We start from the raw sequence: 13,248 nt of genomic DNA on the forward strand, positions 1-13,248 counted from the left end.
CCCCAAGTCATGAACCAAAGAAGAAGTATTCAATGAAGTATCTGCCTCACCTTTAATTGGCACATCAAGACACCCACGCTTCCTCAATTGCTGCCTCCAACATGGAAACACACACACCTTACCTTCCTTCAAAGTCTAGACACACATGCAAGGGACTAATATACATTTGCCCTATTTGAATTAATGGCAGAATCAAAGCGTTAAAGAGGTACAGGGTAGGGTGGCGCTGAGCTTCGCTCCAAATACAAGATAAGCACCTACTATAAAAACCCCAGTACAAGGCAGTCTTGTCTCTTGCTTATATCTAGCAAGAAGAAAAACAAGGCTTTTACTCTACTGCTAGGTAAATATTAACTCTGCTCTCCCATTTCCAAGGTGGCTTAATGCCAGCCACACCCAATGGGATCTGTGGTTTCTACTGCAGTTCGATGGTACAGCTGTATGCTGAGTGGCATGTGGTCACATCAAGGGATGTTAAATAGCCTGGTTTGAGGAGTGGAAAGAGAGTCAGTGTAGAGAAGGGGAGAGCTAATACAGCACTTCATACAGCCTAGTCAAAGCTATACTTGTCTAAAATTGCAGGGCTTCCTGAACTACACCCGAGTTTATGGCAAGGGTGCAGAACCTCTTTCAGCCCAAGGGCTGAATTCCATTTCAGATAAGCTCTTGGGGGTGGGACCAAAATACCAAAAACACCTGCATATTTTACCTTAAAGCTCTCACTGCCACTGCCAGTAACTATGCCTTAGGAGAGGCATTGCAGCCTTTTTTAATGGGGAAAAAATGCACAAAAGCTGGGAAACCACCAGACGAATGATTTGGGGGAGTGGGCAGCGAGCGGGGCCATCTGGTGAACCCCAGATTGCTGGATAGGCCCCCAGGCCTGAGATTCTATACCCTTGATTTATGATATGGCTATCAAAGTCTACACTGAAAGCAAAGAATAGTGTTGCAGCCAGGGCTGGAACTTAGGACTGAAGCCCAGGGTCCAATAGCCCAAGGGCCCCCAATGAGACCACCCAGAGATTGGCCGGTGATGGGGGCAGCGGCAAACAAGGCCAGCCACAGCATCCTTCCTTTCTTATTTTTAAAAACATTTTATAGTTGGGGTAGCTGGCTGGGGATGTAGTTATCATTTTATATTTTATTATGTTTACTTTAAAATATATATTCTCCTTTTCTACAACAAAGTAGTGCTTATTCTCAAGTAAACGTGTGTCACATCAGAGCCAAAATTCCTGGACTGAGACTTCTTTAATTCTAAGCTCAGACCACTCCTGTGAATCTCCCAGAGATACAAAGGGGTAATTTGTTGTTAGTGTCTGGATTGCACATTTTCCACACATCAATGCCCATGCTGACAGTGCAGATCTCACAGCCCAGATGCAGATAATATGCCTCCACTCCATACAGAACAGCTGCACTGCTTTTAGGCAGGAATAGGCATGAACGTGCTGCCAGCATCAAGTTACACCTCTTAAAACATGGCAAGCATTTCAAGTCTTCAAGAGCAGCGGCTGATAAGTGGTCTATATATCAGACACAACAACAACAAAAACATTGTCAGGCACATTTCCTTAACAGGGATCTTCTGGGGTTGTTTTATTAATGTAAGTGATTTTCTTCTAGTGTAATTTTAGTTAAGCCCAAATACAAGGGCAAAGCAGAAAGAAGGGATTGGGCAAGCGGAAGGCTACACCAGAGAATTACTGAATGATGATCCAGCTACAGTAGTCTGCAGCTATTTGTGACAGCCAACATCGCATGCAGTGGGAGCAGCTCTTTAGTTGCAGTGAGGACACATGTCCACAGTCACATGGCCCATTTCAGCTGCCTGCCTCTTCTCCGAGCTACAGCTTTGGGGAAATGGGTCCCACAGTCTTACTGGCAGCCCTCACTTGGAGGTGGGGGCAGAGAGGCAGCAGCATACTGCCAGCTGTGCCCTGTGCAGGCACAGGCTACTTAGGTTGTCAGCCATACTTGGCAGGGCAGGCCAATCACCAGCAGCTCAGTGCCACCTGCAACACCCACGCCGCCTTCCCTGCCTCCCAGTGACAACTGCTACTCAGTGGCCACTCAGCAATGATGGCCTTTTACTACCTCCTCTGCTCCATCTCACCAGTCACAGTGGGTTTGATGTGCATATAAATGTATGCAGGCATGTGTGTCCTGCCAAGCCTGTCTATATAGTTGGAATAGTTGGAGGAACCCTTCTAAATCAGTAGGTTGCTGCAGCCCTTGTTACAGAGCAGGGGCAGAACCTCAGGCCAGTGGTCCCAATCCGACCCACAGGGGGTCCCCAGAAGGCCATGGCCCCTTCCCCTGGCCCCAACCATTTAGAGACTTCCTGACTTTTGTGCAGTATGTCCACCTTGTAAAAGGCTGCGATTCCTCTCCCAAGGCTTGGTAACTGGCAACAAGAGCTTTAAGCTGAAATATACCGGCATTTTGGGGATCTGGGTTTGGCCCGTTTTGCTCTGGCCTCGCCCACCACTGGAATGCAGCCCCCTGAGAGCTTCTTCTAAATGAAATTCAGCCCTTGGGCTGAAATAAGTTCAACAGCCCTGGAATCACAAGCAATTCAGGCCAGGCTGTGTTCACAAAAGATGCTTAAAAATACCAATGCACCTCTCTTGTACTTTTTGTGGGGTAGAACACAGAAAAGAGCCATTTATAAAACTGGCTGCACTTTGTAGGCATAGGGTGTTTCCAGATGAGGCTTTTATTGGAGACAAGAGAACCTGCACACCCTCTTCCCACATCTTCTCTCTCTCTCTCTCTCTCTCTCTCATTCTCTCCCTGCCCCTGCTACTCCCCCAGCAATAAGTGGCCAGCATTTTCCCAACTGAAGCTACAGTTTTAATTATTTTCACTCAAGAAGGAATTCTAGACTTTCTGTAATCTGTAATGCAGCCCTCTGAACTCATTTCTGCACATCCTCTGTGTCATTTAAGCTCAGAATCAGGACCTTAATATCACATCCACACAAAAATGGGGAAAACCAGAAACTGATTATTTGAGGTCTGAGTAACATGGGGCACACCTGCCCACACGTTGGAAGTGTGAGGCTGAACAATTTGTCTTGTTGCCACCATTTTGTCTTCTTACACTAAAGGACAAAGACCTTTCCATCCTCGTATGTCTAAAACATTTGGATGTTGTATTATTTCCTTATTTCTTGAATAAAACTGTTGTTCAGTCATTAAGTCGTATCCGACTCTTTGTGACCCCATGGACCATAGCACGCCAGGCCTTCCTGTCCTCCGCTCTCTCCCGGAGTGTGCTCAGGTTCATATTCATTGCATCAGTGATGCTATCCAGCCATCTCATCCTCTGCCGTCCCCTTCTCCTTTTGCCTTCACTCTTTCCTAGCATCAGGGTCTTTTCCAGTGAGTTTTCTCTTCGCATTAGGTGGCCCAAACACCAGCATTTGTTGTTGTTGTTCAGTCGTTAAGTCGTGTCCAACTCTTTGTGACCCCATGGACCATAGCACGCCAGGCCTTCCTGTCCTCCGCTCTCTCCTGGAGTGTGCTCAGGTTCATTGCATCAGTGATGCTATCTAGCCATCTCATCCTCTGCAGTCCCCTTCTCCTTTTGCCTTCAGCCTTTCCTAGCATCAGGGTCTTTTCCAGTGAGTTTTCTCTTCGCATTAGGTGGCCCAAACACCAGCATTTGTTGTTGTTGTTCAGTCGTTAAGTCGTGTCCGACTCTTTGTGACCCCATGGACCATAGCATGCCAGGCCTTCCTGTCCTCTGCTCTCTCCCGGAGTGTGCTCAGGTTCATATTCATTGCATCAGTGATGCTATCTAGCCATCTCATCCTCTGCAGTCCCCTTCTCCTTTTGCTTTCAGTCTTTCCTAGCATCAGGGTCTTTTCCAGTGAGTTTTCTCTTCGCTTGAATAAAATACTGTCTCTAAAAAGATTTAGAACTATTCCCACCCTATCTCAGTACAAGTCCTAACCAAAGTCTGATCTGATCTTGAGTGTATATCTGTTTTATAAGGTCAACTCTAGAGTTGTCTTTTCATTTACCTGCATGTAGAAATTGTCTGAAGTTTAAAATTCACCTATATTTGCATCCAAAGTAAATTATTCAACAGATTACTTGAAGTTGTATGCTATTTTGAAAATAATGTTTTAAAAGGAGTCTAGCTCTTTGAGCAAATGCCAGCTGTTTGTCCACCTCTCTTCCAGAGGAAGTTCTACTAAAGATATTCCATTGAAGTTAGTGGGAAGTTAAATTACACAGAAAGCAATGGGGCAACTTCCTTTGTATTGGGGTCCTGCTTATGACAGGATTTCTCAGGTTCAAGAGAAAGCCATTTTTTGCTTTAGCTTTCCTTAGGCAAAAGGCAGAACAGGCAATTTGAGTGCTTAACCCCAACATTAAAGAAGATTAATCCCTCGGCCTTTTACACACCACAGTAAGAATCCCCTACATCAGGAGAATGAACACAAATGGGCTTTTCCCCAATCACTTTACAATGTTATGCTAGAATATTCCGATGCCTTTAGAAAGTGTGAGTTTTTCTCTGTGTCCTACCCCCACCCCACCCTCCAATTTCCTATTGTAAGACCACTTCTTATTCAGGCCCTTTTTGCACTTCCCATAGCAACTGCCCAAAAACTCCTTTGGAAGGTCAGCCTTGGAGCTTTTGGAAACATGCATTTATAGCAGTCTGACTGCTTTGTGCTTGTGCAACGATTTAAGCAGCAGACTAGAGACTGGCTCCTATAATGAAGCTGCTACTATATATTAAAGCACTTCCAAAACTTTTCATAGCTGAAGCATCTCCCCTCTCTCCCAGTCAAATGCGGGGAGGAGACATGCTTCGCTCTTTGGCTGTAAGAGGTTTAGTTAAGAACATAAGAAGAGCGATGATGGATCAGACCAAGGGTCCATCTCATCCAGTATTTTGTTCACACAGTGGCTAATCAGCTGCCTGTGGGACACCCACAAGCAGGACATGAGTGTAACAGCACCCTCCCTGTTGTGTTCCCCAGCAACTGCTGTACACAGGCTCACTGCCTCTGGTACTGGAGGTAGCATATCACCATCAAGACTAGTAGCCACTGATAGCCTTCTCCTCCGGGAATTTGTCTAACCCTAATTTGACTAGAATGTGGAAGGGTGAAAGTTCACCACTGTCCTAGGAAGCCATCCCTTGTGTGCCTTCTGGATGAGTTGCTGATCTCAACATGCTTCCTGATTGGAAGGAGGCAGGCCCAGAATGGCAACTCATGTGGATGCATCACAGGCAGCTTCCTCTGGGAGCAAGTAATTCTGCTGGGTTTCAGCACTGAGTTTGACTCATTCCGTCACTCATAACCAGCCCAACCTCAGTAGAGGATAGAGACATGAATCAGACAGAGATGGAGCAAGTACTCACCCTCTGAAGGTCGGTACTTGAGGCTCACAGGAGTTTTTAATTAGTTCCTCCCAGCACACTAGGAGTTCTTCTGTGACACACCATTTGGGAATTACCAATATATATGAGAATCTCTCCAGCAAGCTGCGCAAACAATACAGGTCAGCTCAGAATGCCAATGCATTTGTCTTAGTAAGGATTATGCTGCTGAGGTGTTTTTTTTTTTTTAAACAACCCCTGAAATAGTTTAGTTGAAAGACATACTTGTCTCCTTACTGCAGTTTCATACTTCCTCAGCAAGTTCAAATTTTCAACAAAAGGTGAGAGAATATCTAACTCCTGCCCCCACCCTCAAATCAGAGGACTTCACAGGGCATATTAAAGTTGCTTAGACAAGTATCCCTGATTACAAGTAGTGTTTAACTGCAAAGTTTTACAACTGAAGTCATAATTTAGATGCATGGCAATTGTGACTTAGATGTCTCTGCAATGTCGGTTAGTTACCCTTTTCTGTATTCTCTTGAACTCTTGTCATATCCTTTTTGAGACAGGTCAAAAGTTAGACCTTTGCTTTACTGTGAGAGTGGGCAACTTGTAGACCAAAACATCTGGAGGCCACAACTCCCATCAGCCCTAGCCAGCATAGCCAATGGTGAAGAATGATGGGACATGTAAGCCAAAACATCTGGAGGGCCACAAGTTTCCCAGCCCTGCTTTACTGTTAAGGATGTACATAGCATCGAACTGAGGGGAAGCCTCTACTGGTATACTACTACAGCTATTGGGGTAGACCTGAACCACCTCACCTTGTGCACCACTTTTGTAAGCAATGATCTAAAACTCATGCTTCAAGAAGCAGGTCTATTATGTATTGATGCTGTTAGCATCAGTAAGGGCTGCCCTTTTGTCCGTTAGACCATTGTTAGCCCCAGCCCTGTATCATACAGGCACCATTCCTGTGGGATCTGCTCTGGATGATCTCACACCAGGAAGCAGTTTCTTGAAACCTCTGCCAACTTGGATTTCTGTCAGATCTTATACATACAACAGTCAGCTTGGGGACAGTGACAACTTCGTTTTTCCCCCAGAAGTAGCACTATTTTTTTCTTTTTGAACAACCTTCTGCTCTGCATCTTCAGCTCCCAAACAGTATTCTCCTAGCTAAGCAGGCATAAAGGTTGTACTTGTACAACAGTACTAGACAGAGTACTGTTGTCTGGTATATCTGCAGAGACTTCTAAGCTATTTACAATCCAATTCTATGTCTACTCATAAATCCAATGGGACATAATCCCAAGTGTATATAAGATTGCAGCCCAAGGCACATAGTTTCTCTTTGGTCAACTTGGGTGGGTACAAGAGATTCTGGTACTTCAGCACCAGAGCCACTAATCGCTAAGCACGCAGAAAGGCAGTGTTTTTTCTAACCTTTATTCAGCACCAAATTACTTGCACTGTAATCCTTTTAATTACAGGCCATTGTCCTGCATATGTGTGCGAGACAAGTTAGCCATGGATAACCTCAGTAGATAGCCTTATTATGGCTTGTTATATAGGAAGATTAAAAACCAGACAGACTGCTCCCCAAAGAAGATAGGACAGTCACTTTAGGGAAAGATTCCTATGAATGATCAGACATCTTGGGTGGGTGGGATTACTTGTTTCTGAAGAAGGCAATTCAGCCATACACCTCACAATAGGATATTCAATTTGGAGATCTCACTAGTTAATTTTATTTTCATTGTACATCTCAGACTTAGCAGTTGGTGCTTTTAACTATCAACAGTTGGCAGTAAAAAAAAAAAAGGATGACAAGTGTGTTCCTTGTTGCAAGTTGTGGTTCAAAGTTGGTCCTGCGTTAAAGGCTACTGTCCAACTGATGATAAAATTGCTTTAATGAACACATGAGTTATTATCCAAGATATTTATCATTGCTATCCAAGAGAATTTAACTTGAGGATGTTTTGAATCACGTGAAAGTGCAAATCAATACATCATCCAAACTAATGGATGGTGTGGATCCATGATTGGAGCAAAGTAATTTCAGCTTCCCATTTACAAGAAAGAAGTGATCTGAATCCACAACTTTTCCAAAGAACTGCTTAAGTCACAGATAAGGTAATAGGAAGCTTCTCCTTGTGGGCTCTTTGGCAGGTGTGCTAGAACAACTGGATAAAAAAAAGTATTTCCATCACTACATCAATTATCTTTTGGATACAAAAAAGTGTTTTGCAACTTCTGTTACAATCATCCTTTGCGTAATTCAGGGGTGCGCAACTGTGGTCCGGGAGTCATTTTTACCCCTCCAGATGCCTCCCCTGCGGGCTGCACTGTTAAAAATATGTATTTTTTTAAATCACTGGTTTGCTGCTGAAATTCATCAGCAAGCCACTCTGTGGCACTAAAAGGATTAAATTTAGCATGTTTGCCATTTTGTTTGTAAAAACTTTTTTTTTTTTTTTAATGCAGGGGTGCAGCAGGGGCTGCATGCGGTCCACAGGATGTGGGTTGCCCACCCTTGATACACCTGGATACTTATTTGGATATTTGGTCTTCTTTTGTTGCAACCCATGTATAATTGCTAGAAAGTTGTATACATTCCATACAAATCCATGTACGTACATTTAAAAAATGGTAAAAAAATTATATACACATTTTGGGTGCCCACAGGCACCATGTTCACCACGCTGGGGACCCATTCATGCGTGCCATGTTGCGGACCCCTGGTCTAGACTACTAGCTACTGTAGGGCTGCAATCCTATACATATCTTCCTGGGAGTCAGTCTATACAGCATAGTTGGACTTCTGAATAAATGTGTATAAGATTCTACTGAAAAGAGAGCCTGCTTCCTTATATCCTTTTAACTGGAGATGCTAAGGATTGGACCTGGGACATTCTGCCTGCAAAGCATGATTTCTATCGCTGATCCCCTTCCCCCAAACCCGGAACTAGGAAATGCAGGAAACAATTTTGCTATCTTTCTCCATGGCAGTGAAATGGAAAATATTTTCCCGGTGTCATTTTTAAATTTGCTGTGTGTAATTTTTTAAAAAACAGACATCATGCCTAAATAATTAGTACCCTAAACAAAAAAATATTCAAGACTTTATAAGAATTAGAGAGCAATCCTATGGTTCCCAGGCAAGCATCCCAGGGACCACAGGATGGCTTGGATTTCCCCCTCTGGGGTCGGAGACAGTGCTCCAAGCTCAGAAGGGAATGTTGAAGATCCAACCCTCTCACAACCACACTGGCTGCCTCTCCAAAATTGGGAAATCGACCTCAGAGAGGGAGAAAAAGGGATACTGCAGAGGGTGGGGAGGAAATGGGAGAGGCCAGATCAGATTTACCCTCAGCCTCTTCCAGCCTCCCTCCCTCCCCCTCTGATGTGCCCTTGCTAGATGGGCTGAAGAGCCTATCTAGAAAAATAAAATATAATCAGAGGTCGGAGGATGGGGAGGCAAAGATCGCCTCTGCTGTAACACATTGTGATTTTATTTTTCTTATTTTTCATGTTGTCTTCCCCACATATATTTCCCTTAGTTAAGTTTATATGTTGAAATGTAACAAATGCAGTGAGAAACTAAAAGGATGTATGCAAAGCTTGACCCTGAAAGTATCTTGAATTGTAAATATTCTGACTGTATCCATTTAGGCAAAGTCAATGGAAACATTCTAGCCCAGATCAGGAAAAGGGGAAGGGAGAGTGTGAATGGAGAGCGGATGGTTTTACTGCAGGAAGGCCTAGCACTTTGGTAAGTGCGGAAGATTGCCAAAGTATCAGTTACAAAAGACAGAGATGGGCTAAGACTTTACAACCTTGAGAGGTGTAGGGGAATCAGAAGGATGTGTCAGACTGTCAGTAAACAACCATCGATCTTGGAATTTGGGATCAACAAAGAACATATCAAACCCCTCTGATGCCATAGGCCCCAACGAAGGCAAAAGAGGATAAAACCCCTGACCCTGCCAGTGCTCAGGAGGGGCGTGGTTGCATCTGGACTGTTGTATGTGCACATACCAACAGTACCCTCCATCCATGGGAGTCGTAGGCCTTTTCTCTGTCTAAACATGCATAGGATTGTGCCCTAAGTTGTGACCAAGGAGTGTAGAGTTCCTTGAGGTACTTGCTAGGTTATGATTGAGGAGCGTGTAGTTCCTTGAGGTATTTGTAATTAAAAGGTGAACTGTCTCTTAAGCCTCAGATAGTCTGCAACTCTCTGAGGAGCCTCGTTTCTTTATTGTCAACACGTTTCTTTTTTCTTTCACCTACACTGGTTGTGTGTGTGTCTTGTCTCCACCTCAAAAGATCTCAAGATCCTCAGCCTGATCAACTGAGGGGTCCTGGGTATAAATTAAAATTCAAACCTCACAGCTGCCCCGCCCGCTTCAGGGCAGACGAATCTTGGAAGCCTCTGAGCTTGGGGGCTGCTGAGCAGCGAGGGCATAGGCCATGGAATTGTGCCCTTAATGTCCATTCTGTAATGACTGCTAATAAATAAGACATTAGGTGCTTAACACATTTCAAGAGATACTTGATGTTGTATAAGGGCTCCTCCCACACTGGAGACATTCAAGGTGAAGCTGGCCAACCACCTGCCAGGGATGCTCTGACTTGGATTCCTGCATTGAGCAGGAGCAGGGGGTTGGACTCGATGGTCTTATAGGCCCCTTCCAACCCTACTATTCTATGATTCTATAATATTTTGTAAGTCAGGGGTGGCTTGGGAAGGGTCTTGGGGGCTGCAATCCATCAGTGGGTGGGGCTTGGGGCCAAGGATAGAGAAAGCACAGCAGGCAGGGCCAGATGTAACTCTTACCAATTTGGACATTTCCCCACGGAGCATACAAAGCACAGCTCAGTTCTAAGCAGGTATACTCAAGAGTAAGCCCCAGTGCAACAGCTCTCTTGCCTGCAGAGAACAGCTCAATTTTATGTCAGGTATTTAAGCCTTTAAATACTCTCTTAGAAGAAGCTGCAACCGGATGGGAACTCCCAGGGGCCGTATCTGACCTACAGACTGGAGGTTCCCCATCTTTATTGTAAGTGAACAAAACTAAGCTTTGCTATTAGGGTGAAATACCACATCTTTTTTGAAATCAATTCACTGTTATCGATTTTAGATGAATGCCATTTACAGCACAAATGTATGCCTGTCTACACAAAGGTAAGCCCCACCGAGTTCAATGGGACTTTCTCCTTCATAACTGTGCATATGACTGCAACCTTAGAAGCAATTAATATTTTGCGACACCAGGGTTTGTTTGTTTTAAAAATCAGGCTTATTTTATCTTTATTTGCTTCTTCTGAAGCAAGCTTCGCTGCTGCCAGGCCAACTCTTGAGTAACCTAAATAAACAGGTCTCACAGATTTTTGCCAAACTGTACACTTCGCGGTTCATTAGTAAAAAATATATCAACAAGTGCCATCCTTAGAGAATATAAGCTCAGCCAGTCAAATTGTCCTCCCCACCTTTCTTAGTTCAACATCATCTGTAGAAAAATGTTAACGCATTTGAAGTTTATAACAGCACAGGCACCAATACAGAACTTTTAACTTATAGAGAAGAATGAGCCAGTGAGCAAGCCAGAAGTATTGGGCTGGCTGGAGTTGGAGACAGCTCTGGATCAGACGGCCTTTTGGCTCATGATTAATTTCTGCCTGGAGAATCCCTTAGATACACCAAAAAGCTGTGCTAGAATTAATGTTCCCAGCCCAAATCCATCTTGTTCCAGTAGGTTGTCTCTCATAATTCAGAGAGAAGACGGGTTCAAGGGCAGCAAAACTTTCACTCATGTGCAACACAACCCCATATAGAGTGATGCACAGCTAACTCTGCATAGGATTGCAACGACAACTCAGTCCCCTCGAAAACGGAGTGCCAAAGGTTACAACGTCAAAGAATCCACTCCATTTCCTTTTGCAGATCGGCACAGCCTGTAGTCTCATGGTGCAATAGCATCATGATTATAAATAGAAGGACAGTGCCACATACACAGGAGACCTTGCAATTAAGCATACGCCTGCCGACCCCTCCCACAGCTTGCCAAGTCTGGGTTCAGAGATCAAAACTTTCTTAGACATCTAAATGATTAACGAGAGGGCGAAATCCAGCAGCCTGTAACTTTTAGGTAGGGACTGAGGAAAGCAGAGGGAGATAAGACAGTTCCAGACTCTTTGTAAAATGAGACTGGAATTGGAAATGGTAGCACAGTTACAGAACGTTGCATCAGAGGACTTTTACCACATTGCAAGCTAAAAGAAAACATACCAGATGTATTAAAGAGTTCACTGGCATCAAAGAAGGGAACTCGGAAGGGAAGAATCTCATGAGCATGAAAGATCCCTGGTTCGGCAGTTCCCAAAGCAAGGCAGAACTTGCAGCAGCTGCACCCAAGTCAAGAATCCCAAGCTCACACTCTTCACCAGCTAGGAAGGCTTGTCATTTTTAACAGCATCATCTTAAACATTTATCCAAACTAAGTCCATCTGAATTAAGTGAAACCTACTGCAATGAAAATGTGCACAGGATTGACACCAAAGCAGACCAATAATTAATCGGAGACACAGCCCTGAAAGAGAGGTGAAGGTGGCACCATTGTAACAGAATACAGGTCAGTAGTATCGGAAGGGAGACTTCTAAGGCATCACTGCTTCCCTCCCCCTGCCCATTGCTTCCAGAACTTGCCCTAGTAGCCAGGTCAGGAAGCAGCTTTCAAGCAGAGGAGAAGGCAATTCCAAACATACCACTTCTACCAGCAAAGGAGTGGAAAGAACCCTAGGCACCTGCCCATCTGTTAGCTTAGAATATCATTTTTTGCTTTGCCAGGAGAGCAGACACACAGCCCTGTAGACACAAAACAATGTATAACAGAGTCAGGAATGAGCAACTGGTTATAGGGATGGTGGTGGGGGGTGGGGGGAAAGGGTTCAATACAAGATGTGCCTCCAGTTTGAAATCAGGGCTGAATTTGAGCCCCAGTTCATCCCTGGCAGTGGTGCCATCAGTGCAGGCTTCAGGGCAGAAGTCACGGGTCCCATCTGGCAGACCGAGAAGGAGGGCCCCCAAACACAGCAGGGCTGTCTTACCACATTTTGGAGTAAGTGACGGAATACCTTCTAAACGTTAGACCCTGAAGAGTGCCCCCCCGCCCCATAATAGCATTAAATCCAGAGTCTTCACTATGTAGTGGCACCATTAGGTTTCAGGGCTAACAGTCAACCCTAGAACATATGAAGTGTAGACAGCAGTGCTCCTGAGCATATAAAAAGTGCATTTCCCTTGCTCCTGAGGACAGGCGAGGGGAAGGGAGCTTGCAGATCAGAGGCTGTTGCTTCCAGGCACGGACGTATTTTGTCGAGGCTCTGATTTTCTTCTCTCTAGAAACGGCCACCCGCCCCTCACCAGGAAGAGCCCAGCGGCCTACCCCTTTGATACTATCCCCCTGACAGGCATGGTTTGTGGCCTGCTGCTAAGGCAGCCTGGGCAGAGACGGGGGCATTTCATCGAGGAGACCCACCACTGCATTTCTGAGGGAGAAAGAGAAGCGCAATGCCTACCTGCTGCTTTAACTCGGATCTTAGAAAAAGCCTCAAAGGATGGAGGAGTGGGCGCGCATGCGCTCGGGGCTCACTCAATCACCGCCGCCGGCCCCCCCAGGCGGCTTCGGCCGTTCTCGAGCGAAGGGGAAAACAACCCACGTTCCGGCTCCTCCCAATCTCGCCGCAGCCCCTTTAAATCCAACATGGCGGCCTCGCCGAAGCAGGCCGCTTCCCAGCATGCACCTGGGCAGCTAGGTTTTTCTCTCTCTCTCTCTCTCTCTCTCTCTCTGTGGGCGGAGACGGCTGAGAGGGGGCGGGGTTATTGGTCAGGTG

The 13,248-nt window shown here is 45.2% G+C and overlaps 1 protein-coding gene across 3 annotated transcripts in view; it reads right to left on the reverse strand.

Annotated features, from left to right (window-relative positions):
- The window catches only part of KLC4 (kinesin light chain 4), a 71,822-nt gene extending 58,693 nt beyond the window's left edge, over window positions 1-13,129 (reverse strand). For all 3 annotated transcript variants that reach the window (XM_084829043.1, XM_084829042.1, XM_084829044.1), the window contains exon 1: window positions 12,934-13,129. The gene's annotated coding sequence lies outside the window, so the exon portion shown is untranslated. The remainder of the gene's footprint in view (window positions 1-12,933) is intronic.
- Between the last annotated feature and the right edge of the window lie 119 nt (window positions 13,130-13,248).

Source organism: Heloderma suspectum, chromosome 1 (genome assembly GCF_057233095.1).
Source record: "Heloderma suspectum isolate Gila_16-S chromosome 1, 16-S_ref, whole genome shotgun sequence".
NCBI classification, from domain to species: domain Eukaryota; kingdom Metazoa; phylum Chordata; class Lepidosauria; order Squamata; family Helodermatidae; genus Heloderma; species Heloderma suspectum.